This window comes from Neopsephotus bourkii, unplaced genomic scaffold, assembly GCF_033783945.1.
Source record: "Neopsephotus bourkii isolate Nb327-2 ecotype Australia unplaced genomic scaffold, CSIRO-AGI_Nbou_v1 NB_1082, whole genome shotgun sequence".
In the NCBI taxonomy this organism is placed as follows: Eukaryota; Metazoa; Chordata; class Aves; order Psittaciformes; family Psittacidae; genus Neopsephotus; species Neopsephotus bourkii.
In genome coordinates, this window is record NW_026901570.1 from 241,873 (window position 1) to 267,884 (window position 26,012).

The 26,012-nt window shown below is 40.4% G+C and overlaps 1 long non-coding RNA gene across 2 annotated transcripts in view; it reads left to right on the forward strand.

Moving 5' to 3' along the window:
* Window positions 1-9,277: 9,277 nt before the first annotated feature.
* LOC133217029 (uncharacterized) overlaps window positions 9,278-26,012 on the forward strand; it is a 50,894-nt gene continuing 34,159 nt past the window's right edge. For both annotated transcript variants that reach the window (XR_009726796.1, XR_009726795.1), the window contains exons 1-3: window positions 9,278-9,356; window positions 11,858-11,974; window positions 23,727-23,869. This is a non-coding gene — a long non-coding RNA (uncharacterized LOC133217029). The remainder of the gene's footprint in view (window positions 9,357-11,857; window positions 11,975-23,726; window positions 23,870-26,012) is intronic.

Here is a 26,012-nt window from a genome sequence, read left to right on the forward strand (position 1 = left end):
CAGTCTGCAGCAGTACCACTATGCACATCACTGGAAGAATTATGGTTGATTTTCACATATATCTGTAATATCTGTGTGGCTAATAAAATTGACGGAGTTTGTCATAATCAGCCTGTACTCTCCAGTCAGAGAATTATGTCTGAGCATTTGGAAATCTCATGCACAGGCAGTTACTGAGGGAATATGCTGTGAAGATTAAGTTGTTTCTCCGTGGCAATGGATGTTCACACAGAAATGCAGTGCCACTTCTGCCCCCACAGCAGGTCTCTCAGAAAGAGGATATTGTTAAGTGGGACACAGGTATTAGCTAAAAACATACGTATGTGCATGCACCCACTGTAATAAGTGTGTGCACTCACACAGATGCACTAGAGTAGCATATTTCCAGTGCATCCAAAACTAATCCCAGAAATGTTGCACTGAACAGCCCAGTCCCTTAGTCTGGGTGGCAAAAGGAAAGCCCCGCAGGAAGAACAGCATTAAAGATATTGCTCTGATTTCCTACCAAACCCTCACCTGCTGGCATGCCTCACATTGCCTGTGCCTCAGAGTTGGCTCCCAGAAAGTTGTAAGCTCTGGACTGGCTCTCTTGTGGGGTGTTGTGCTAGGCTGTCTGGTCACTTCCACGCTGGTGTTTTCTGAAGTCCAGCACAGAAAAATAACAGGGGTTGGTAAAATCCATGTTCTGTTGCTGGATTTAATGTAAAATCAACTGATAGCTGTCAGGTTTCTGGGAAAAAATGGACAAATAATGCTGTGATGACAAATTCTGATCACATTCATTTTATAAACATTGATAGTCGAAAAACAGTACTCAAGAGAGATTCATACATTCTATATTTATTTACTGCATTTTGCTGGCTATGGACTTAAACAAAATTCATTTTGCATCCAAAATGTAACACCATGAGCACAAGAAGGCACACGACCACAGGTCATTTGGGCATCCAGTTCCTTTGCATGTGCATGTAACCATTTCTTCTTAAAATATCAGGGTGGGAGACATTTAGGAGTTTCCTAAAAATGCAGGCTCTGATTTTTTAAGAGGATGACTTGATTTGGTACAAGTCTGGAAATCATTTATTTTTGACTGTGCCAGTTCTGTGTGTCCTGCCTCTTTCTAGCCCTCTCAGTGCTGTGACTTGAAAAGCCTCCTGGAGCACCATGTGGTATTGCTCATTTAAGTTCAGAAAGAATCTAAACTAAGAGAACCTCTTCTGTAGCTCCCCTGTCTTTCTGGAATAGACATAGACATTCCTGCTCCACCTTTTGAGAGAGTTTTGGGGCCTGACCCAGAACACAAGTTTCTGAGGATGTTGGATCAAACCCACGTTGCTGTAAGAAGTGAGCACAGAACTGCCATTTAAAAGTGAGTTCAAGTCTTTTATCGTTTCAGATCCAATGAAAATAAAGACAAATGCATTGGGTTAATAATGCTTCTACCTTCAAATTTAATTTAAAATCCCTTGTAATGTAATCACATTTGGGTGTGCCATTACCCAGATGGAGAGAAATTTGTTTTGTTGAGAAATTACTTTAGCATAAGAATGACTTGTGTTTATTAACAGGGAGAAAACATGACTCCCCTCCCCAACCACTCCCTGTGCATTCCAAAAATAAGAAACTCATTTCAACATGAACATTACTGGTTAAAAAATAATTACACATAATGAAATGTCATATTTCACACATACTCCCTGCAAACCACGCTTCTTAGTCTTCCCCAAAACACTGCAGGGTGTAACCAGCTCTTTCTTCCTCCTTCATGAAAAGAATATTTCACAATGGAATTGTGCGATGACAAAAAAAAGAAGAAGAAAAAAAAATGATGCTGGAAGAGCATCACTACCCAGTGACATAAGGAATTGCCACAGGCCACTGCGTGTAATCCCACACAATATTAAGTAGTCATTGTATCTCTTTCCAAGGCTTCATTCTTCTTTTGTGACCTACAGCCTCAGTGAGAGTTTTTACAGAAATAGAGCACTATGGAATGGCAAATTTGGGAACCCTGTCATTTGACAGAAGTTTGGCTTAGAATGTTGTTTTATTTTAAACATATCTTTCAGTTGCTGTCATTAAAATTGTTAAATAGCATTAGAAACGTGTTTTGTCAATTACCTTGGGGACAAGTATAAAAGACCTGTCTGTTAAGTGTGTGCCACAGAAAATAAGACTGCCCAATGCTAACACTGCATGAAGAACTACTTCAGGTTGGTGTTTGCAGGGCCGGACAAGCGTCAGCACACCTCACCCTCCTTATGGAGCATTTCCCTGTGGGGACAACTCTGATTAATTGTGATTAGATATTCACAGACCAAGAACATGCTTTCCATAAGTGTTTGTTTGCATTTAAAGCAGATTTCTGCAAAGATTCTGGTGCTGACAGTTTCGGTCCAGGAGTGGTTGCAGAGCACAGGTGCAATACCCAGATGTGCACAATGTGTGCAACCTATGGTGTTCATTTACCAGATAAAATTTGGATTGTTTCTTCAAGTAGGACTTTGCTGGCACTGGTATCTATTTTGTTAAATAAATTTAGAATGTGAAAAAAAGTGTACATTGTTCTGCATAAAACTGAATTGCACAAATTTTGTGCTGAATAGCAAGAGTATTCAATATACATTAATGCTAACTAATTTCTAATCACGTGTTTATTAATATGGGCAATACTGCTTATTTCTGGAGACACATATTGCAGTTCTGTGAGGTTAGGTTTGGGTGGATAAAATTATATTGTTCCTACAATATTCTCTTTTAAAGAAATATATATAAAATAAGCTTGCGACATTACTAGGGGAAGAGACTGCTAAAGATTATAATTACCGTAACTTCTGTAGACTGGGATAGTGGTGCTGAGTTAAAGTTCCTGTTGCAAGATTTTTGCATACTCCAGGCTGGCAAGAGGGAAAACAAAGACACTTGTTTTCTTAACTCCTTAGTGTTCCATCCTGAACTAAAATAGGTAGAAATGTTGGAAGAAATGAAAGAAAAACAAAGCAGGCAAGTGAGAAACTGATTGGAAATCACAAGAACAACATAAAGATAGGGAAAGAAATTTAACAAAGTTTTTTTTTTTTTTAATTTTTCTCCTTGAATGAAACAGTTAAGAGGGGGGAAGGAACGCTCACTTAAAAAAAAATGAAATTTTAAATATCCTCTGAGTGTAATGCCCATCCTTTTCCTTCCTATAATTAGAAGCACCCAACGGTAGCTCTTATTTACCCTGGTAACATTTTGTTTAAAGAAATATTTCGTAAAATTGCAGTCTGGATTTTATTGCTGTGCTTTGCTGGATGTCTGGGAGAGGTTATACAGCCACCCCTAACCCACTCCATCCTCAAATCCAAGCGTGCTTTAAATTCAGAGCTTTGAAAACCAGCTAAATTTACACCCAGCTTGCTCTGGAAATAAATCTGCTCATTTAGATGAGGTCTCATTTGAAATGGCTTAGCCCAATAATTAATCATTTCATTCTCTTTATATATTTGTGGGTATTTGAAAGAAGTTTGATTAGTTACCAGTGATTACACTTCCTAACACCCTGCAAAGGAAATAATAAAATAAAACCCATCAGGCTTTTAGAAAAGATTGCTTGGGCTCGATTTGGGCTGAATTTAATAGTGACTTACTAACTGGCAATTATTTGTCTGCCTTTAACAGGAACTCTCTAATGAAAGAGATTATCATCCAAGAGTTATACCAAGTTTCTTTTTAAACCCTGTCATGGGAAGATAGGAACAAAGCAGTGATGGCTTTTCAGTTTCCCCCTAGGCAGGGATGGCACAAGGTGCTGTTTCAGGTCACATAAGCACAGGTACCCACCAACCCCCTGTCTGGCCCCCTGGGATGCTCAGCCTCCTCCTGCTCAATCATTTGGGCTAGTTCAATACATGCAAGAAAACAGGCAAGCTTCCAGTTGCTGATTTGTTGTTTCTAAATGCGCTAAATTGCTTTAAGGAGTCTTGAGATTCAGGTTTAAAGATGTTTGCCTAATCCCATGGTGTTTTGCTTATAAGGAGCCGCAGAGGGGAAAGATCATGTCAGTCTGTGTAGGCATTGCACATCTAATACAGCCTGTCATTTCTTATCGATATTGTGGCCACAGTGGATGAATGTCAGAGTTCAACATAGCCATGCTGTTTAACCTGGTGCTATTATCACAATGACCTTAACCAGCTAGGCAGTTCACAGAGCAGGCACTAAACAGAGCATGAGATGAATTTAATGGATTACTAGGGAGTATGTTATTGCAAGGAGAAGCACCTGTGGAGCAACATATTTACCTCAGTTCCACTGAATGAGCATGTTGAAAGTGAATTGGCACAGCTTTCTGCTTTATGAAAGGAAGTATATTGTCATTCTTCATGCTTTCATTAAGAGGATTTAAGGCAGAGGATGCTGAAATGGTTCTGTGTTGGCACCAAAAAAAATCACAGATTAATAAGTGAAGCTTGAAAATAGTAAAGCATCTGATTTTTGCTTTTTCATCAACAAGCTTAATAAACCAGGATGAAACTATTAACATACAAATAGACAACCTTCTGATTAAAACAGCAGCAGCCAGCTCAGCCTGAAAAAGACCTCTTCAGGCAGAAAGCAATTATGATGGCGAATGTTGCCTGATTCACTTCCATTTACAACAAACCTAGAAAATCAAAATGTAACCAATCATAATTTTACAGAAAACACTGGTTTTATTAAAAAATCAAGATGCTCTTGATTTTTATGCTCATGATTGGCATTTTAAAAGCCTCCAAATCTACTACAAGGTTTTACTTCTTTGAATTTCTACTGTAGATGTATACTATAAAGAAAAGTAAGCCTTTGGGATAAAGTATTGTGGGAAACCTTCCCAGAGTAAAGGCAGAAATTATCCTAGATTGTATTACTATAGTATGTTTACTTTCCTTTCCTGCATCTCCCCTAAGATGATTTTCTGTGGGACGAATCTACTTTCTGGCTAACCATCACTTAACAATCTACCTCCTGACAATGACAATCTAGTGGAAAGAAGTTTCCTGATTTTAAAGTCAAGACATGACAACTGATACCACTAAACTATTTCAGCTTTTGCATAAAAGAAATTTTGATTTGTGATGAAATAAATGACTGGTAGAGGAGAATTTTTCCTTGTGACAAAGCAAACCCGGTTTCCTGTTTGCGTGGACTGAGCACAAGCCATCGTGAAAGCCTGTCCAGAAATATGCTTGCTCCTTTGAGCAGGGAGGCTTTCCAGAATGCTGTGCTGCCTAATTCCAGTTTATGCAAGCGGAGTATAAGTGGTACCAAGCCCTACTGAATTTCCTCTTGCCCCCATTCCAAAAGGGTGTAAATACGTGCCTAAACCACTCCTCATTCAGGATAGTGCAGAGGCTCATCTGTAGCTTAAAGCATGTGTTTAAGTGGTTTGCAAGGTGAACACATGCATATATTGAGATATATTTTTAACATATTTTTAACATATCTTGGACCTCAACGTATCCTGCTCCTCCTGGAGGAAGGAGTCAAGATGAATTTTTCCAGATGGAAATAGGAGTGCCTATAGAATTATCTGAGGAATCCCCTTCATTCCACCTGCGAGAAGCATTTCTCTTCGATATTTTGAAAAGAAGTCTTTACATGGTTAGCTCTGAAATGTTGACACTTTTTGGTATCTGCACTATGTTTGATATTGAGGCAAGTATGCATTTAATGTGTCTATGAGCTTACCCTCCAGTTTCCTTTTAATTTCATAAAACTTATTTTGAATATTCTTTTTGAGCAGGACATAAAGCTGCTTATGTCTCACTTATTTAGGTGGTCAGAAACCAGATCATCATGCATTATAAAAGATTTCAAGGTTGGAGCATGGTGGTATATGATTTCTGCACCAGAGAGAGTTAGAAACCTAATTAGACAGCTAAAGTAGCCTCCAAATGTGCAGACGCTCTTTTACACTCCAAAATAGTTGCATCAGCTGTCAAAACAAGTGGACAAATGATGCAGACAAGCAACCGAGGGTTTTCATTTGTGAGTAACATTAATTGTGGGTGTAAAATGAAAGATATAGTAAGTGATGAAAGTACCACTCAGTAGCTGGATGAAACTCTTTCTAAAGGGGGAGTTACAAATGGGACACTTTTATAAGCAAATCAAATTTCAGCTCTGGACTGACCCTTTTATGTTCTTGAAAAAATATATAACAGTGCCCACTGATTCTTGTTCTCCTTGATTTTGGTTTTCTAGCAGGGTATTCTGGCTCAGTGTTCATTAATCTGCAGTAATTGGGCTGGGAGAGCAGTGTTCAGACCTCAGTTCGATATGCAAGGCAAATAAATTATGCAATTATCTGATACAGAGTCACAGAGTAGCATCAAATGGAAAGTAATGGTGCCAAATCAAGACCACATGTTTTTAAGAGGATTATGAACTTAAGTGATATGCAGCTAAATGTCATCTATTCGCAAAGAATTGACGAATTTGAAAAAAATCCTTTTGAAGATTCTAGTGAATATAGTAATTGTAAAAACACTTGCCAGGATTTTTCTGAAGTCAGTGTCAAGAAGTCTGAAATTCAGACAGAAATTACTCTGTTCCTGATAATCCCTTCTGAATGGCTCTCCTGATTGCTCTTCTCTAGGGTCTGATCATTTCCCCAAGGAAGAGTGGACATCTGAACCAGATTTCAAGCAGTGATTGACCTCACAAGTTTTCAGAAGTTTAAGTTTCTATAGAATGGACCATTCTTCATTTGCAAGGATTTAAAAGCTAAAGATCTAAATGAGATGCTTTCTGCTTCCTTTTTTTTTTTTTTAATAGTGGCATTTATGGCACTTAATGCCCTAAGTTTGCTGTGTCTTGGCAAAAGACCTTTATATTTTCCCTATCTAGATACTGAGCTCTTCACCTCACGTCTGTCACTGAGGTCTACATGCGGTTGCTAAGCCTCCACTATCACATACAAGGGTGGAGACAGGGTAGCAGTTTTCCCTGGAAAAGAGACAGATAATCATGCCAAGTTGCATAGAAGTATTGGCAATAGCTTTCCTGGGGAGAGATTGAGACAGATTTTGACAGGAGCCAACACCCATTTTCAGATGAGAAACGTTCATCCCACCATCTAACTCCTTAGACTCTTCTCCAGCAGATACTTCTCTGGGAAAACACCCACTGCTGCATGTCTGAGGCCGGTGGAGATCCTGTGACTTGCTCTGCTGTTCCTAAATCTGATGTACCTACTCTGCCTGTGCTCATGCTCTCTACTGCATTTTTGCCTGCATAAAATACTATGAACAACCGATTAGCTACTTTTAAATGTAAGGATGTGAGCAAAACTGGTTTATCCGTGCTTGTTGTCTTGTTTCTAGAGACTTTATAGTGGTATCTTGTTTTGTTTGTCCTAGTATCAGTCTGGTCCTCTTTTTATATAGTCTGGCAGTTTGGGATTTAGAGTGTCCTACCTGCAGGTAGTAAGGAGTCTAATGTGGCTAACATCTCCTTGGATTGATGTAGGAGAAATGAGAAGGAGCCTATGGTTGGTATATACACTGCTGGTTCAGTCAAAATTGACTCTGTGTACACGAATGATGTAATTTTGGTTACATTCAGGCACCAAAGAATCACTGGTTCTTTCTCATGCTTTTATTTTTAGAGTAGCTGCATTTTGGATGCTAGCTTACATAAGCCCCATTATCTGAATGGTCTGGAGTTTGGTGTTAAGACAGGGTCATATAAGCCTGTTATTCAGCTAACTCTGACAGCTCAATTCAAAACAATTTGTACAGGTCTGCTATAAAGACCTGAAGCACATAGCCAAGAGGACGCAATTCCCAAATAATCTAAAAACTCACTGACAAAGGCAAACAATTTTAAATAATTTAAAAAATTAAATAGTTAATTTTAAGGCTTTTGCATAGAATACACTAAAGACCCTTGAAACTAAGTCAAAATATGAGTGAGAAAGGATGAGAGAGTATTCCTGAATGCACCTTTCCAAATAGACATCACACAATGGCCAGGAATTTTTGGAAATTGAGCAGATAGTATTATCTCCCATTCAGATAACTTAGCAGGCAAAAAGTGCTGCAAGCTTTGGGAAGCCTGTGGAACACAGGGATGGGGATAGGAATTCAGAGGTAAGGGAAGGGCACTTTGTGGGCTCTACTGTGTCCAAGATTCTGCATCCTATTTGCTACAGTAAAAGAACACACAGTGTTGGTTTTCTGCAATAAGCAGGATATTGTTTAGATCCTTTTACAACACAGTATTATCAAGGTTGTGTTTTTTTGTTGTTTTATTTTTAATTGAGAGTAACAGCAAAGTTCAGAGTACCATATGCAGATGTTACAGGGACACGAAAGTACAAGATAAGGTGCTTCCTACCACAGGAAGGCTATTTTAACAGTTGGGTTTTAAGCTGATATTTACGAAGGAAGGAAAGTCAAAGGCGACAATAATTAATGTCATCATAATGGTCCAGATTTTCAAAGAAATGTTCCATTAGGAGCTCAGTTGCTTCAACCTTTCAGAAGACTTTAACACAAGATTAGGCAGCATTCAAAAGACAATGAGGGTTTTCTTTTTTCCTAATTTTTTATATAAGGAATCTATGTGTGTTCAAGTATATGGATTGCAGATGGGAAAGTGTGTTAACAGAAGAGAAGGTAAATTTGCAGGCCTCACCAACTTCCCTCATTAATGGTTTTCAGCAAAACATGCTGAGCTTTGTGACTTTTTATTTATCATTAAAACAATTTTTTTTTGTATTTGCTGAATGGTTAAAATTTCTTTTCCTGATAATTTGGGTAGGTAGTTGTTTATCATATGGAATGATAAACAAAAGCGACAAAAGTATTTTCAAATGGGTTAGTTTGCAGCCTTATAAAGCTATGCTTCATGAGTTTATTTGCATCGTCAGTAGAATCTAAACTAATTTAATTCGTGGTAGGGAGTGCATGTTAATGACTGCACTGGGTGGTTAAAGGTACCACCTTCTTACTCAGTGGTTCTGATCTACAAGCAGGTCAATAGATCAAAACCACATGCTATCTCATGGGTGGTAAGGACCCTGTGTGAAATGAATTCATGTTGACCATGTCATTCTCTGTGGGTACTTCTATACATCAAAAAATATTCTACTGTAGTTTGCTACCATATAAAACAGTCCAAAGGTTGAATTAGGTTTAGAAATTAGCTATATTCTTACTAGCAGGATGAGATGTTTCTTGCCAATGGGAAAGGAAGGGAGTGAGCTCTGTCGTCAGCAAACAGCATTTATGCTTTCCCAATTTCCTTCCTTGCAGGCTTGTTCTGACTTCAAGAACTCTCTGGCCTTCACAAGCTTGAAAAACTGTATAAAGGAAGCAAAAGAAAAGGTATTTCAAGGAACGAAATTAAGAATTGTAAAGACCTTTGAATAACTAGTGTTTTCAAACTGGGTTAAAGCAGACTTAGAGTAATCTGACATGATGTAATCCTAGTGAAGTTGCAGGAAAGCAGAAATTAAGTATTTATTTGGGGTATTACAGTGTCTAGTGTAAGATATTGTTAAGTACTGTCAGTAACTCATTATATATTTATTTAAAAAAATAAGAACTTAAAAGAAAAAAAGAAATTTCAGATTAGAATGCAGTTGCTGTACATGCATTATACATGCTTCTCCTTCTGTTCCACTAATGGATCCTGACTGCCAGAACAGCGAAATGAACTATTGAAATTAGCGGAACTAAGACCCAGATCTATTAAAAAATTTTATTTGCCTCTAGTGTAGAATTTCCAACAGATCCCTGATTTCTATGAAGCATTTCTGAAGTATCAGAACTATGCTGTGAAATGAGTTTTCTGTCAAAGGGAACAAGCTTGGTGGTGGCAGAAGCCATTGAAACTTCTGTTTCCAAATGGCCAGCCTGCAAAAGACATGAAAAACAAAGGATGAAGCATCTCTAGTGGCATATCATTAATGCTGGTGGCAAGTTGAGGAACTACTGGGGAAAGAAACATCAATAGTGGAGGAGGCTGAGATGAATGAAGCAGTAGTCATCAGCATGGAAATGCCACCTTAATTATTCTGAGTTCTAAAAAGAACTAAATCAAGGCCAATATATTGTACTGAAAGCTGAAACTAGAGCCACAAGCCATCCATTTAGATTTCCCTACCCAATCTTATCAGAAGTGTATCACAAGTCACCATGGGAAAATAATATCTCTTACTTTTCAGTCCTTGGTGATCTCCCACTGCTTAAAGAGTCACTAATCCAAAGAGTTTCAAATTCTGAGCAAAAATCAGAGAAGAAATACTATTGCAGTTAAAAACTTATTTATAGGTCTCAGTTAAAAACTGAATTTATTGGCTCGACCTGTTACCTGCTTCAGAAATACTGGTGGAAATAACATAATATACTACAGAATTATCAACAATCAGATCTTCAGTACAGAGCACTTATCAGGAAACCTTTTAGTATTAAGTTATGCATCATTTTTAAAGCTGCCCAAGCATGCTTTGCTTTTGCCAAAATAATGGAAGTCTGAGCCTTTGCTGGGAATTTCCATACTTCTGTGGCTTTAAGTTATATCCTTCAATTTTTTAATTTTTTGGATTTGTTTTTTTTTTTCTTTTGGTAATGGGAAATTTTAGTGTCTGGAAAATTTGAGATGCTAAAGGAACCCCCAAAAATGTATATGTAGGAGAGGGTTTGGGTTTCCTCTGAATCCTGGTCAGAATCTGGAAAACAGAACCAAACCTCAGAACCAAAAATTCCTTCATGACTTTTCAATATTTCTGCTAATGCTGAGTTCCAGGGTCTGGTTTACATTGGGAAACCCTGACTCCTGGCTCCAAAGGGTTCAATTAGTCAAAATGGTTGGCAGATGGAAAAAATAATTAAGTTCCAGCTAGTGTTGTGTACAATAAAAATAGACTCAAGACACAATGGCCTTACCTTGAACTTTGCAGGCCAGCGTCACATAATGATAAAGAGGGAGTCAGCTTTTAAAACCTGGATTATCTACCAGCACATGGACAGAGTGCCAAGATGGGCTGCAAAGGGAAGAGGCACCAGAATCCAGCAGCCTGGGCGCGTGATTATTAACATGACCATTTTTAGTCCAGATTGAAGATGCAAATTCTGCCAATGAGAAATAACTTGACATGGATATTATGAGATTACCAAAACCTTGCATGGTAGCAATAACAATAATCATCTGTTATTTGAAGAGACGCTGAAATCCGTGGAAATTTTAAAATGTAATTCTTAGAAATCTGTTTCCTTAATGCTTTGTCTTTCCTGAAAATGGCAGAAAAGCAGATTGATAACACTTTTGATGAACAAATAGTTTTTAATTTATACTTAAAGACAGACTTAGATGACCTACTTTAAGAATGAGATTTTGAAAATACAATTATGGAGCAGAAATATAAACTGTACCCTAATTTGACATCAAAATTGGCTTTAGTCCAAATATCCTATAAGATAGGTGGGTCAAATAATTATGCCTGACATTACACAACTCATCATTCTGAGTAATGAATATATTCACAAAAAAGGAGAGGCAGATGATAGGGAAAATTTGCAAATTGGGAAGTGTGACATTACACACATGATTTATTACAAAATAAGCTCTAGTGAAAATTTAATGGCCAAGCCAGTGATTCAGGTAATAAATGATATAATACAGACAATAAAAAGTGGACAAATTCTCCACCATTGTCAATGACAGCACCTGATTATACAGGGCACATAGACTCGTTATCTCAAGGTATAGCATGAAATTCCTACCTGGGAATTACTAGCACACAGTTGAGGTTCTAGACTGTAATATTAATAAAGTTTTCCAGAAAGTTTAATAGCTCCACGTATCCACACTTGTACATTTGCAGTTTTACATCTGCTCTTGGCTGTCACTCAGTGTTGGATGCAACTGGATACTTAACATCTAAGGAGATGGAGAAATAAATTGCATTGCTCTCAGTGCAAGTCTGATCAAGCTCTGAAAGGTGAGGTAAGACTGCTTCCTATTGCTCATGTCCTTCCTTTTTTTCCCCTAGACCTCTACCAGGTCCAACTGCTGTCTCTTTCACCATCTCACTCTCTCCCATATCACTACTCTAAGGTTATCCTTTCCCAGCAGGACTGCAGCCCCATTGCCCCCATCCATTTTTCCACGGCAGCAGAGCTTTGATATGCATTTGATACGCACCCCTGGTGCAGGGTGAGGACAGGCTTACGTGGGGTGGCTCCCGACATGATATCATAAAGTGTTTTGGCAGCGCTTGTGCGGTTGAACCACGTGACCGGTGCTGCAATGCCAGCATTTTAAAGCAGTGATGTTCACATGCTTGTGATCGCTCTGATGGTTTGGACTGCTCTGAGTGTACAGGAGATGGCCCCCACCTTTACCTTCAGGGAGTGTCTCGTGTTTATATGTGGTGGGAGTCCAGAAAAGCCACTGGATCTATCCCAAATCTAATGGTATTTAGAGGGATAGAGATGTTCAACTAAGCCTGGGAATCATTAGGTGGCTGCTTTGGAGCCAAGCACCCTTGGATGGGGCTCAGTTTCACAGCTGGCAGAGAAAGAAGAGAATCTTTTTCTCCTTTAGCTGCAAACAGTGGCAGCATCAAGCTTGGTGAACCACCTTATGGTTCTTGGGAGTTTGCGGGATGCTGGAGTGCATGTTCTGTTCAATGATCTCTCAAGACATCTCTTTGGTACATGGTTGTGTCTTTAAATTTGGAACTTGCTGCCTGGTGTTTCACGGTTTGGGTCAGAGCATTGGATGTGTCTGACAGTCTCCTAGGGATAATAGTGGTGGATTCTGGTATTTAAATTAGGAGGTGGCAAGGGTGGAAGGTCTCAAGGCAGAATTTTTCTCTTGAATCATAATACAAATTCACTCCACCTGAAACCCCAAGTGAACATTCAGAACCCTGATTTCTCTAATCTCTCAAAGGCCAGGCTCCTGGATTCAGCCTGTCCCAAAGCACATGCTTCTGACTTGACACAGCTGTCCTAAAGTCCAGGAAAAATCAATGTATAGCGTTGTGTTAAACCCAGTGAGGATTAACAGCAGGGATGTGCTAATGAATTCCATGTGAATATGCTGCAGTAGACCAGTCCTACAAGGAACAGAAATAATTCAGCAGAAAACCTGCCTGGTTTGCTCTCCACCTTGGACTGATCACTGGGCAGGCTGTTACTCAGAGTAAGGGCTATTCCCTGTGATGCTGCTAACATCACCAGGGTGGTGTGAGGTGTGGTACCCTGCCCTGTGAAGGCAGAGCCGGCGCTGCGCAGATCAGAGCAGGCAACACATCTTGATGTCTGCTGCAACTCATGAGGTTAAGGCTTTGATGTATGTCCAGGACCTGGCCACTATGATGCAAGATGCACTGCAAAACCTGCTTTTCAGGGAGCACATCTGTAACCATAGGATCTTTGCAAAGAAAGTCTTGTCCATCAGGAAGCCTGTATCAATGACTGATCCATGGGAGTTCCTGAAGAGGAGTTCCTTGTCCTAGATTTGATGCTAGTGTCCTCCACCTCCTGGAAGCCCAAGCCTGTCTCATGCTGTTACATGAATAACCTAAGCAAAGGCTTTAGGTGTTGCTTCCAGCTCAAAAGCACTTAAATTCCAGCATCAGTACTCCCATAGAAAATGCTAAAATGCCTTTTTGTATGATATTTTATAATTGAATTTAGCTGTAATACCTCACAAAATACACTGCACTGAAAGCCTCTAGGTTTTCACTAGCAGAGCAGCTATGCCAGCTAACTAACAGAAACTGTAGTGATATTTTTTCTTACTTTTCTCACACACTTCCCTATAACTCACTATCCCCAGATTTACTTCTTTTCACTAGCCTGGCTCCAGCTCTTCTCATTGGCAATGCTGCTGGTTGCTCCCTCATGCCCATGTGCCTGCATGCACACACACACAGGCTCAGGCAGATGCTCGTAACCTGACTTCACAATTCACCCCTCTCCCTTGTTAATTGTAGGGGAAAAAACAAAAGGAAGAAGACTGAAAACAAAAGTGTTACACAGAAGAATAGAGGAACAAGGCAAAAATAGAAATCCAAGGATATGGTGGTTGCAAGGGATGCCCAGAAATTTCCTTCTGGAGTCTCAAGTCTCTTTTAATCATCTCTCATACTTTGCTTCACTGCTCTCCTTTCAGCTATTCAGGCCAGGTTGCTTGGTAGACTTGTACTGCCAAATGCCATTATAACCAAGCTGCTCTGATCTTTAGCCAAATCTTAGGAAAGAAGTGGGTGTGCTGAAGCACTGGTGAGCCAGTGGGGGAACTCTTTACCATGGCTGGAATGGCAAACATGACTGTACAGATGAGAGCTGCTGCAGTAGGGCTATAATGCTACCGTGGGGTCTGAATTCAGCTGCTACATGAGGAAAGAGCAGTCCTGAATGTCTAGGATTTGTTTTGGCTACAACCTCCCTGATATTAGCACACGGCACAAGCACCATCTTTTAAGGTATAGGATACCAACCGTCTGGGCTTTGCTGACGTGTCCCTTGGCTGTGCTGACTAAGTGCAGATCCCTGGTAGGAATAACTGAGACTGCACTGAAACTCAGGCCCACGCTGTCCTAGAGAGGACTCATCAAGCAGGTGAAAGGGCTCCTATTGGGCTGTCAGGGCTATGTCTCCCCTTCTCAGAGGTTCAGGGTGGGCTTCATGGCTGTGCCTGGCCAGCTTTGGGCAAGGAGAGTTGGAAATGTGTGGCTGGAGTGTGACAGGCAGAGCTAGGAGCACAGAGGCTGTAGAAGTTCATCCTGTAACAGCATGTTAAAGCAGGGCTAAAATACCACTTAAACATATTGATTTCTGCAAGACCATGCTCCATTCTAATTAATAAAAGAAATATCTGAGCCAAAGAACAGAAAACTGCAAACATCTTATTCACAAATGCAATGAGCTTGCTGGTTTCCAGATCCTACACTGACTCTGCCATACATCTCTAATAAGAGTGTCTCTATTCGCTTAGCAGATGCAGTGGAGTCACGCAGAGTTCAAATTTACTGTACCCATCAAGACACAAATCCCAAATTTCGTTTAGCATTGTCCCGTTGGTAGGGATGTTATGTGCAGGTCGGGATTCTGTCTCCCCCCAAGACTTTTAAATGTGTTTATTCATTTTGTTTATTTTCATTTCCCAGTTTCCACATGTCACTCAGTCAGATTTTCTGTTAGCAAGACTGAGAGACGAATAACATATGTTACCCCAGAACTGACCTTGAAGGAGAACTGAAGAAACCATCTTCCCTAGGGCTGAGATGTAATTCAGACACAAGCTTGCTCTGTAGAGGTCCTTTTCTGAAAAGGCATTGCCAACCACATTGCAAGCCCTGGAAATATTTCTGCCTGCATCGATAGCAAAGTGTAAAGTATGTACCAGGGGGATGTTGAGGATTTAGCCTTCTGTGCCATCCCTCCCTCGGCTCTCATAAGCAAAGCAAACAAATTCTTTGTGTCTGAGAAGAATTGGATAATTCAGCCAACTCGAGTTGTTCTCTCTCAGTCCTGCCTTTTCACCTGGGGGAGTAGGTTTGCTGATCCTGCCCAGGTTAAAACGACTGAAAATCAATGTGGTTTGACAGCTGAGGGGGAAAAAAAAATAAATAAATGGATGTTCAAGTGGTTGAGCAACAAAGGCTCTTCAAGCAGATACAAAATGAGGCACAAAAAGAAACTGATGTCTGTGATCTTCCTACAGGCTCTTGATTCATGGCAGTCTGGCCAGTCCCAGCCCTATCTGATAGGGTCAGTCTGCCTCTTCCTCATCCCATTGTTCTTCCTTGCACACTACGCTTAGGAAAAAGAGACACAGACTCCTCTCCCCTTTCCTTGTGTGACAGAGGATGGGTATGTCTGTGTTGACTTAGCCTGATGTTGCAGTCTGATTTGATGATAACCCCTTCCCCACTGCTGAGCTCAGCCTTTGAAACAGAAAAATGCGGAAGCCCTCATCCGTGGAGCTCAGCTCCTGAGGACATCTTTAGGGGGGTCCTATGGGTGGCACTGTGCAATGGAGGTTGTGTGAGAGCCTGTGCAGAGCTGGAGCATAGCACCAAGGCTGCTGGTTAGACCCACTCACCTTTATCACTTAGACCAGTGGTCCACAACAAGGTCTGGAAAACCAAGTCTAGGTTTAACTCAGAGTCAGCTAGCTTGTCACTTCACTCCCATATGCCAGCTGGATGCTCAGAAGTTGTCAAATTGAGAGTCTTCCATGCTGAAGGCTCCACCTTTGCCTGTCCACCCCCATAGACATCAGCTTTTGTGGTCCTGCCACCCTGAATGGACCCCAGGAACTCATATAACTTTCCCTCTTCCAGTGTTTCCAGGTTGTGGTCAGTCTTCATCCATGGTTTACTTCTTTACCACGGGAACATGATTGACCTGTTTCCTATGATAGCTCAGAATTCAATTTTGTCTTTGCCCCAAGGACAGTGCCATTTGGGAAGGCCAGTCCATGAACAGCATTCCTTGCTAGCTTGGTGTCACCCTCCTGCAAAATTTCAGATCGATGCTGCATTGCAGCACAGAGGGGAGATAAATGTTGCATTCAGCATGACTTGCCAGTTTTGACACACAGAAACACTAAACATGTATCCAGACAAAATCCCAAAGTCACGCAAATTTGAATCCAAAAACCTGTCTCTCCAATTATTGCTTAGTAACAACTTTATATAATTTTTCCTGTGTAATTAAAATGTCTTTCCTGAGCCAAAAATGATTTATTTATTTTTTTTTTTTACAACAGGCAAGTCTTACGTAAAACTGGTTTTGTCTTTGTTTTCCACCATTTGAATGCAATCTTTCTAGCCGTACTTGAAGAAATCCATTTTGGGAGGTAGCACATTTTTTACCCTGGTACTTTAGGGTAGTGAGGAAGGAGAAAAGTAAACTGTGTACTTAAATTTCATGTGGGCCTGGCTGCGTTGCTAGATTTGGTGGATGTTTCCACAGCTTTATTATGGATACCACCTATGGCTGGCAATGAATATAGGCCGACTATCGCTAATGTAGCCTTTAAAAATATTTGTTAATGTTCATGGCAGCCCAGTAATGCCTCCTGTTATGACATGTATTTTAGGGAGAATTGAGCGGGGTCACGTACACATTTTCTTCATATTTTTATACTGTGGCTGCTGATTTTGGCTGCTTTCACTTTTTTCAGGTCACCCATGCCTCATGGTCTCCTGTAGTGCTCAGTCAGCAGCTCTGGGAGACCTGGAGCATCACCTTCTGCCAGTTTGGTGTTTAGAAATCCTCCCCTTGTTCCTTTCCCCCTTCACCTCCTCCCCAAATAGCAGTATTTCAGTTTAGTAGACACTTTGGAGATGTGGGTTCCTGTGATCTCTTGGATGTGCCAATGGGCTTGCTGGCATTACAGGTCAGGATCTCTGTCACCACCCTGAAAATGGCCTTATTGGCAAAGGAACAAAGCTCAGAAAATAACGTTTTGAACCTGTCAAGTCTGATTTACAGAAAGCTTCCATGATCTAGAAAAGCAGCAACAAGCAGTGATTGCTTTCTGCTCCACCCTAATTTTAATTAGAAAAAATGCTAGTATAGTTTTCCAGTTGACATCCCTGTAAAGGAAATAAGTAGAGTTGGAGTAAATCTTCCAAATAAACATATTTCTCACACATAAACGTGGTAAATCTTTTCTTTTGAAAAAGATACAAAGAATGGTTAACTTAAAATATGCATATAATAACATCTTACCCACAGCTTCTCATGTTTAAAAAGATTCCATATGCTGGGAAAACCCATAAAATAAAACCTAAGAAATGCTGCATCCTCTTTCTATTAATTTGAAACAGTCACTTAATGGGAAAAAGAAAAAGAGGTAAAAAAGGAAAAATAAAACTGGTAGAACAGAATTATTTTATTTTTTCTTAGAAAATCACAAACAAATCAGTAACTCTAACATTCCAATCTTTTCATCCTGTTCTTAGTGGTGTATTAATATGCAAATTCAATACTTGTGTTGAAAAATAGCTTTGGGTAAGGAAAAATGGTAGCAAATTCCAGGGTGGCCTTGCTAGCATTTTTGATTGAAAAAACTTGGAAAAATGTTGTTGTTTTAGGATGATGAGAAGTGCTGCCATCTTTTGTGGTTTACCCAGGATTGTCCCAAGTTTGACTGTTGTATCTGGTTTGGTTTAAAACCTAAAAAGGGGCCAGTAGTCGTGGCTGCCTCTCTCCCCCATTCTTGCCCTCTATTTAAATGAATAATTGGCTTTAAAATAGTCTCACTGAAGAAGCTTTCTGTTCAAGTGCCATGGATAAAACAATCTGCTTTTTCAATATTTTTTTTATTTTTTGTTTTAAGAGGAGTTTGTATCTCCAAAAAGGTCTATTCCATATACATGCTGCATAGCTAACACGGTATCTGCTGGTGAATAAGAGTGGGACTTAGTGGATTTGAGCTCTGAGCTAGTTTTGCTCTTGACTTGGTTTATGAATTGGAGCAAATCACCATATTTCACTTGACTTAGTTTGTGATTCCCCCTATTTTGTCTGACATTATCACACTGAGAAACTTGATATGCAGATTCTGGTCACTCCTTGGCAGGGGCAGCCAAAATGTTCCTCTAAGGGATGGAGCAGAGTGTGAGACTTTCAGGAACACAACATGGAAATCACAACTGTCCTCTTTTATAGAATCATAGAATGGTTTGGGTTAGAAGGAACCTTCAAAGCTCATCTCATCCCACCCCCCTGCAACAAGCAGGAACATCTTCAGCTAGATCAGCTTGCCCAGAACCACATCCAGCCTGGCCTTGAATGCCTCCAGCGATGGTGCATCTCCAACCTCTTTGGACACCCTGAGCCAGTATTTTACCACCCTTCCTCAGAGACCTGTTTTCAGCCTTCCACCACCTTCAGTTTTGGGTGTTTCCAGTTCTCTTCCATCCTGCGAACCTCAGAACTTTTGGCTTTGCAAGGGGGTAAGGCTCCCACCCAGCTGCAAATTCAAACCTCATCGTGCCCCAGGGTGGCCTTGAGCAGAGCTGGGAACACAGTTGAGCTAGGCAACCTCAAGCTCCACTCTAAGAGAAGCAGTGTGCATGCACACCCCACGCTTAGCAGTCCCTATTGAACAGGAGGGTGTTTGCAGTCTGAGGCAGCCAAGCAGGTGCTTTCCCAATCTGAGCATCCCAATTCCCTCTCCATGCCCCTGCATGGGGCTCGCTGTGGGCTGCTGCAATGGAGGGGGTTAAAGCAGGCTGAGCTGAGGACTCCCAGCTGCGTGCACTGGCTGCCTGCGCTGTGTGGGGAGCTGGGCTGCACCAGATGCACAGAATTAAGTAATTCCCCCCAGTCAGCTAGAAAAGGGCTGTGTCTCTAGCACTGGGATTAGCACTGGGGGAAGTTAGGGTTTTATGGTAGGGAAGGAGTTGAAAAAAAGCTGCATTCGACTGATTCCTTGCTTGCACATTGTCTAGGGAGGATTTGGGCTACGTGAAAGCTGTCCTGAGAGGAGCTCTCTTGGCAGCAGGGTTAAGAGAAGCCTGACCCGCTGACTTCTTCATTTAGCATCTAGGCTGGGGAGAGATGCTCGTTTAGCCCAAAAGCTTGGGTGAGGCTGTCAGCTGGAGTTCAAGATCCAGGGACTTAATGTCCCATGACTGAGTGTAGCTTGTTTGACCTGTAGATCTTGAGAGTAAGGAGCAGAAGTATTTTTATGGTATATGCTGAGCCTGCTCTCCCTGACTCAAACACCTCCTGGAAAAATGAATAATTGAACCTACATGTGACTGTGTATAGCCCCTTCTTCAAACACAACCTGAAATAGGGCAGAATATCTTCTAACTTCATAGGCTTTTTCTCTAGCTAACTGTATAGGACTGGCTGTAAACTCCATAGGGGCTGAGTAAACTGTATAGGAGGGAGAAGTCTTTTTAAGCCCATGCTTTTGAGCAGTAGCCTTCAATTCTGATTTTTTTAAGCTAAGCAGTGTGGTGAATTTCTGCCTTCTGACTGAGCTTAAGAAGGAAAAAACAAATCAATACTGATTCTTTTATTTTTTTATTTGCCAAGCCACACTGCTCCCTCCTAAAATCAAGAGATGTTACTATTGGCACAGTAGGTTTAAACTCACTTCTGTGTTTTGCATGTTTAAATAATGAAGAAACTGATTGAATGAGATTGTCTATTAGTTGCATTAGATCAGCAGTTTTTTCTTTGAGGTGATGCAACAGATTGTTTGCTGAATAATACAGTAAGAATAGACTCATTGTGCAAAGCCCTATAAACCGTCTGAAGAAAAAACAGTGTCCTTTTCCCCCCATGACTAATTCCAAGCCACTAGCTGCTTCTGATCTTCCTGTATCCAGCATAAGCCCAATGCTGTGCATAACACACATCTAATGGTTGTCAAGAACTAGTAGTAGTTTGTTAGGAGAAGGAATGTTGAGAAAAACAGACCAGAAACAATAAGGGGGATTGGTAGTGTGAGGAGCTCCCTAGGCTATGTTTTGGGGTAGCTACATTCAGTCCATGGTGTTTATACATCATTCTCATGTGATCTTGGGAAAGTCTCTTAATCTCTTGTGTCAGTTCCACAGATGTGTAATAAGAGGCACCATCTTGTCTCTAGGATGTAGTAAGTATTGAGTAAATGTCTATATTATGTATTAAATATATGCATTTAGCATGTACTAAGGTGGTAAAGCAAGAACCAATTCTGTAAAGACATGTGTAATGCTCAGGACACAGGGTCCTGATTTCACAGTGCATCAGTTGTGATGTAAAATCCAAATTAATTCTCTCCTAATTCTTGATAGTGTTCATTATCTCAATTCAAAGTTTGGGTAGATGCTTATTTTTAGCTTGTGCAAGGGAATGAAAGGGGAGGATCTCCCACACCAACCATTTTGGTTTCCATATAAATACCTGTCTCATAATGTTACAGACAAGTAAAGGGTTCTTACCACACATAAGGTGTTACAGTAATCCTTCAAGGACTCCTTTTAATGAATAAACCAGAGATGCTTCATATGTCGTTTATAAGTTGTTTATTAAGGGTTAATGATGTATCTTTTCTCTTTGGCATCATTCCCAGCCTAAATCAAGCCTGCTTCATCTCATATGGATATGAAAGACAAACTGTACAGATTGAAAACATCTGTATACTGAGTGAATGAACCACATGGCAGCAGTGTCATGCAGAGATTTACTTAAAACTGTCCCCTTTTGTTTGACTTTAGAGGAACAGCACAAATAAATACAGTAGGTTCTGTTTAAACAAAGAGGACTCTGATCAATAGAGGTTTGTATAGCTTACGACCTTACGACCTTCAACTATAAACAAAAAATTGGGGTAAACCCCACATGTCTCAGGTCAATTGCTGTCTTATTTACTTTATTACGCCACTAATGTTCTAATCTGTCTTGCATATAAAATGCTTTTTACAAGCTGTCTTGCTTTGCTTCTCTGTATTTGCCAGAGATAAAAGGGAAGGTTGCGTTTGTTATTCAGAGCAACCTGTGAGCATGGGTATGAGTGTGCTGCAAATTTTGACTGCCCGTGTAAGCCGGCAACTCAGACCAACCAGTTCAGGCAAATTTCAAACTCCAGTAAATTTTGCTCGAGGTCTCTGATAACTTTCTGTGCTTTTTAAGGGGGTTCAAGCATCCAGAAAGAAACTCAAAATGGTTTGTGGCTCATCCTAAAAAGACCTGTGCACAAACCAGAGGCAGTGCTGAATAGAAAGTGGTTGCTTTGTTCTGGCTGCAAGCTAGGGTTATCCTTTCTGCACTGACACTTGAAAACATTTGCAAATATCTGGTAAGGACTGACCCTAGCTGTGAGATTTTATTATTATTATTTTTGTTACTGTCTCCCAGCAAGATTAAGCCATTCCAAATACTGAAGGGAAGACACCCCTGTATGTGTTCTGCCCTCCTATCTCCAAATAACTAACTTAAATCATAATTACTTTTCCTAGGACTTTTTCTCATTTTCTAGAAAGGAGAGAGTGTTACCATAACCTGTTTCTGTTCATCTTTATCTACCCTGTCTAACTTTTAATCCTTTTCACCAATTTTAACAAAGACAAAAAAAGAGAATGCCACAGAGAAAATGTGACTATACAGGTTTATGAAAATAGCAAGGTAGAGGAGAAAGACCAGTCACACATTTCCCAGTGGATGAAATTACAGTAGGAGCCCTCACAAGACATTAGAGGAGCCAGTCAAGACACAGAAAGCCATGAGAAGCCAAATTTATTAGTCCTGCTGCTCAGTTATTCAGATGTTTTTCTTTACTGGGGCATTCCTGTTCCCATTTACTCCATGATTTTCAACTTCAGTAGTATCTCGGAAATACTCCACTTTTGCTTCAAGTGCATTTTCTTGTGGAATTCAAATACTTTGGTGGGTAACAGAATAGTAAATCCCATTGGACACGTGTCTTTCCTCAGAGCTTTGAAAGATATGGAGGGATATTTTTGGGGGTTGTTTGGTTTTGAATTTATGTAATTTTTTCAGTTAAAAAGAAAAGAGCACTCAGGCTGCTTGCCTATCTGCATTCTCATTCCATTAGCTAGATGACTTCTGATCCATCAAGCAGCTTCTCAGCTGCATACCTCACTGGAAGAAAATCCTACAGACATTTAGGTTTTGCAACTGAGCAGTTGTGTGCTTGTCTTGCTTCCAGCATTTCTTCACCGTCCCCGTTTAGGCCCAGAAGCTAGAGCTGCAAGTTCTAGTCTCAGCGTAATGTCTCCCCTGTCATTAAATTATTGAGTTAGTCCTGCAATCTCCAGCCCAGCAGTTGGAGACACTACCTCATAGCTGGTGGGTCGCTGGCAGCAGGTTTGACAAAACCCTTCAGGGATGGCTAGTGGAGGATCTTTCCTGGCAGGTCCCAGCTTGGTTTGTTAGGTCAGTGGGGAGACAGACGGGGCTAACCACGCCATGCCCGTGCCAAAGCCACGCTGGCCAAGATTGGTTAAGTTTGGCTGTATCTTCTGGCACAGCTTTGGAAGTACTGAAGAAGAGGCTGTGGTCCTTTGACTGAATAAGGGAAGGAAATTTAGGTATTGGAGTCCTCGGGAGATGCTGTTTTGCTGCCCTCTAGGCAAAGATTGAAGCTTAAAACATGAAAACTGCAGAAAATACTGTCCTGAGCACACCGAAGCAAAGGAAAGGGTTGGGGAGGTTGAAAGACTTCTTGTGGAACTTCTTGAAGGTGTGACTATAAAATCTCTAAAAAGATCTCTGGGCTCAGATAAGGAAGATCCAGTGGTGTACAACAAAGAATTATCAGTAAAGGCATCATAATTACAAAGTACTTTTATATTAAAATGATGTCATGTAATAGGTTGAAGAACAAGAAATAAATAAGCTGTGCAGATCTCCTTTATCTAAATAATTGTTTCTTATGTGTTCAGCTGCAAACTTCTCATGTAATTCCTGTCCTTTAATGGTAAAAATAGAATTAAATAAAGACAATGAAGCTGTTTTAACGTTTCAGCATTATGCTTCATTTTCAGGATCCTGAAGTACATCACTGAAATGTAGATCCAAGGGAATTGTGGAAATAGAGAATACGATGTACAGTGAAGGCTTAATACAGAGTGTGTCATCACAGGGCTCTATGGCAAATATATAACCTCATTTTAAAATATATGAACTACTGTATGGAAATTCAAATATTTTTATAGAAAATATATAACTGCATGACTTTGACAGTTGAATACTCTTTTGTAGGTCTTGTTTCCTGATGTCTGTTCACTGAGGATAAATCTACATTTCTCCCATGTGAGGAATTATGCTGAGATCTGCCCATGGAAAATTACATTCTAGGAGCAAGAATCAGAAAGGACCTTTGCTTTTAGACTTTCCTTTAAGAGGTACACAACATAATGAGCAAAATGGAATGAAGTGTATTAACCTTTGGAAGACGAAAGATAATCAGGTCTGAACCAATGCTCCCCGTGGTTAGACCACAAGCTTTTATGAAAGCTTTTTGATCGGTCTGTGTATCTCAACATTTCCTAGGAGGGCATTCTCTTAGGTCATATATTATTGGGGGAGGGGTATCAAAACAAAAAAGCACACCAAAACTAAACAGATAAGAACAATAGTTGATCCAGAAGTGTTTAAGTCTCATCTCCTAAACCAAAACAGATACAATGATTTTAGAAGCAATTGGCTTTTGACTGCTACTACAAATACAGAGAATGTTAAGGAGGTGGAAAATGAGGTCAAGTTCCTATTATTTGTGAATCCACACATTATTGTATTGTGAATGCTTGCTCCTTTTTCATCTTTGTAGACAAAAGATCAAATTATCTTCTCAGGTTGTCAGGATAGGAGAATGTTCTGGAGGTAATTTGGAGAATACAGTAATCTTTTCAGCATGGCTTCAGTGGTTTCTTTGCCAGTCTGTGGCACCGAGACAGCTTTCCTGTGAACTGCAGGAGAGCTGAGAGCTTGGTGACCTGCCTCTGTTCACTCAGTAGGGGCATGTCTCTGCACTGTTGCTGGATCTTTTTATCTGCTTATGCTACTGGTGACCATGATCCCCTTCTTTCTCATCTGGGCTTGAGACTGACCTGCTTGACTCCTGAGCTGCATTTGACTCATTGTATTTCTTTGGCTGCCAGGACTAGGAATCCTTTTTACTCAGCCCTGCTCTACCTTAGGCAGCTGCCGGTGAGCAGTTGTATTTTCTCATGTAGTGTTGTCTACCCATAAGGGGCATCTGTGTCAGTTTTGGTATCTACAAGTTTTTCAGAGCTTTCAGTTTGTGTATAATCTTGGAATTTACTTATCATACCCTGCAGATTCTGAAAACAGGATATTGGAAGGTGCTGTTTGTAGGTGTCTGCTGTATTATGAATGGATTCAAATGTACTTACATTTAATTTGTCCTGTGATTTGGTCACTTTGTTTCAATGGGCAATATGGATGTGTGAGGGTGGTCTTGTGAACCAGAAGTGTATTTCCAGAGCAGGAACAGGTTAGGAATGTGTGCTGTTCTTCATTAAAGAAAGGATGGATATATAATGAATGCACATTTGTAAAAGAACTTGTATCGCAAGAACATTAACCTGCTTTTTTGTATTGGCTGGGAGGATGTAGGTGGCTTGTAGGGAGAAAATGCAGGAGAGGCCTCTGAGATGCTGGAAGGAAATAGTATTTTTCTAGAGTTTCCTTCTAGACTAAATTTTCCGATAAACTGTAGTTTGAAGGTATTACTTAATTCCCAAGAGTGGAATGGAAATAAAAACAAAGAAAAGTATCCAGGAAGAGCTGCTGGAAACATATAAGAGTAAGTAGTCGCTCACTCTTCTCATAGCTCCATAGTCTCCATTCAAAAAATGTCTCCTCAAGCAACAAAGCCTCTGTGTTTTAACCTGTGCTACCAGCAAACAAGCAGTCTTTCTGAGCCAAAACTCGCTGCCACAGCCACAGTTTATAATCAGGAGCATCTCTGTACAGACATAGAGAGAACACAGAACATTTCCTTGGGGCACAAGTGTTGAGATTGTACCCTTGGAAGATGAACTCTCTCCACCTGCAGAGGTGACAGTCCCCAAACACACAGGGACAGCTTGGTCTTCTTGCAACACCAAAGCCTTGCTGCACTGTGCTCTACATCAGCATCTAGGGAATTTCCATTATCACCAGATTTAAGATGTGTGAGAAATTTCCCCCTTATCCTTACATCAGACTCTTGGGCTGATATCATTAATAATGATCTCAGAGTGATTAGATGTTGAATGCTGGGAAGGCTGAGTTAAGGGAGGGGGGAGAATAAGAAAATTAAAGAGAAACAGAAAATTGTATATCTCTCAAAAGCAATGGATTCCTTGCCACTAGCAGGTAAAGGCAATGGCACACATTGCTTGCTTTGGCTCCTCTAGTTGATTTAAAATTTCAGCAAGGGAGACAGTTCAGTTCAAATTGCTGTCATCCTGGCAAAAAGCTGTTTACCTGTTCAGAAGAGGAGTACTCATTAGTACTGGATAGGTTTCATATACCTGGTCT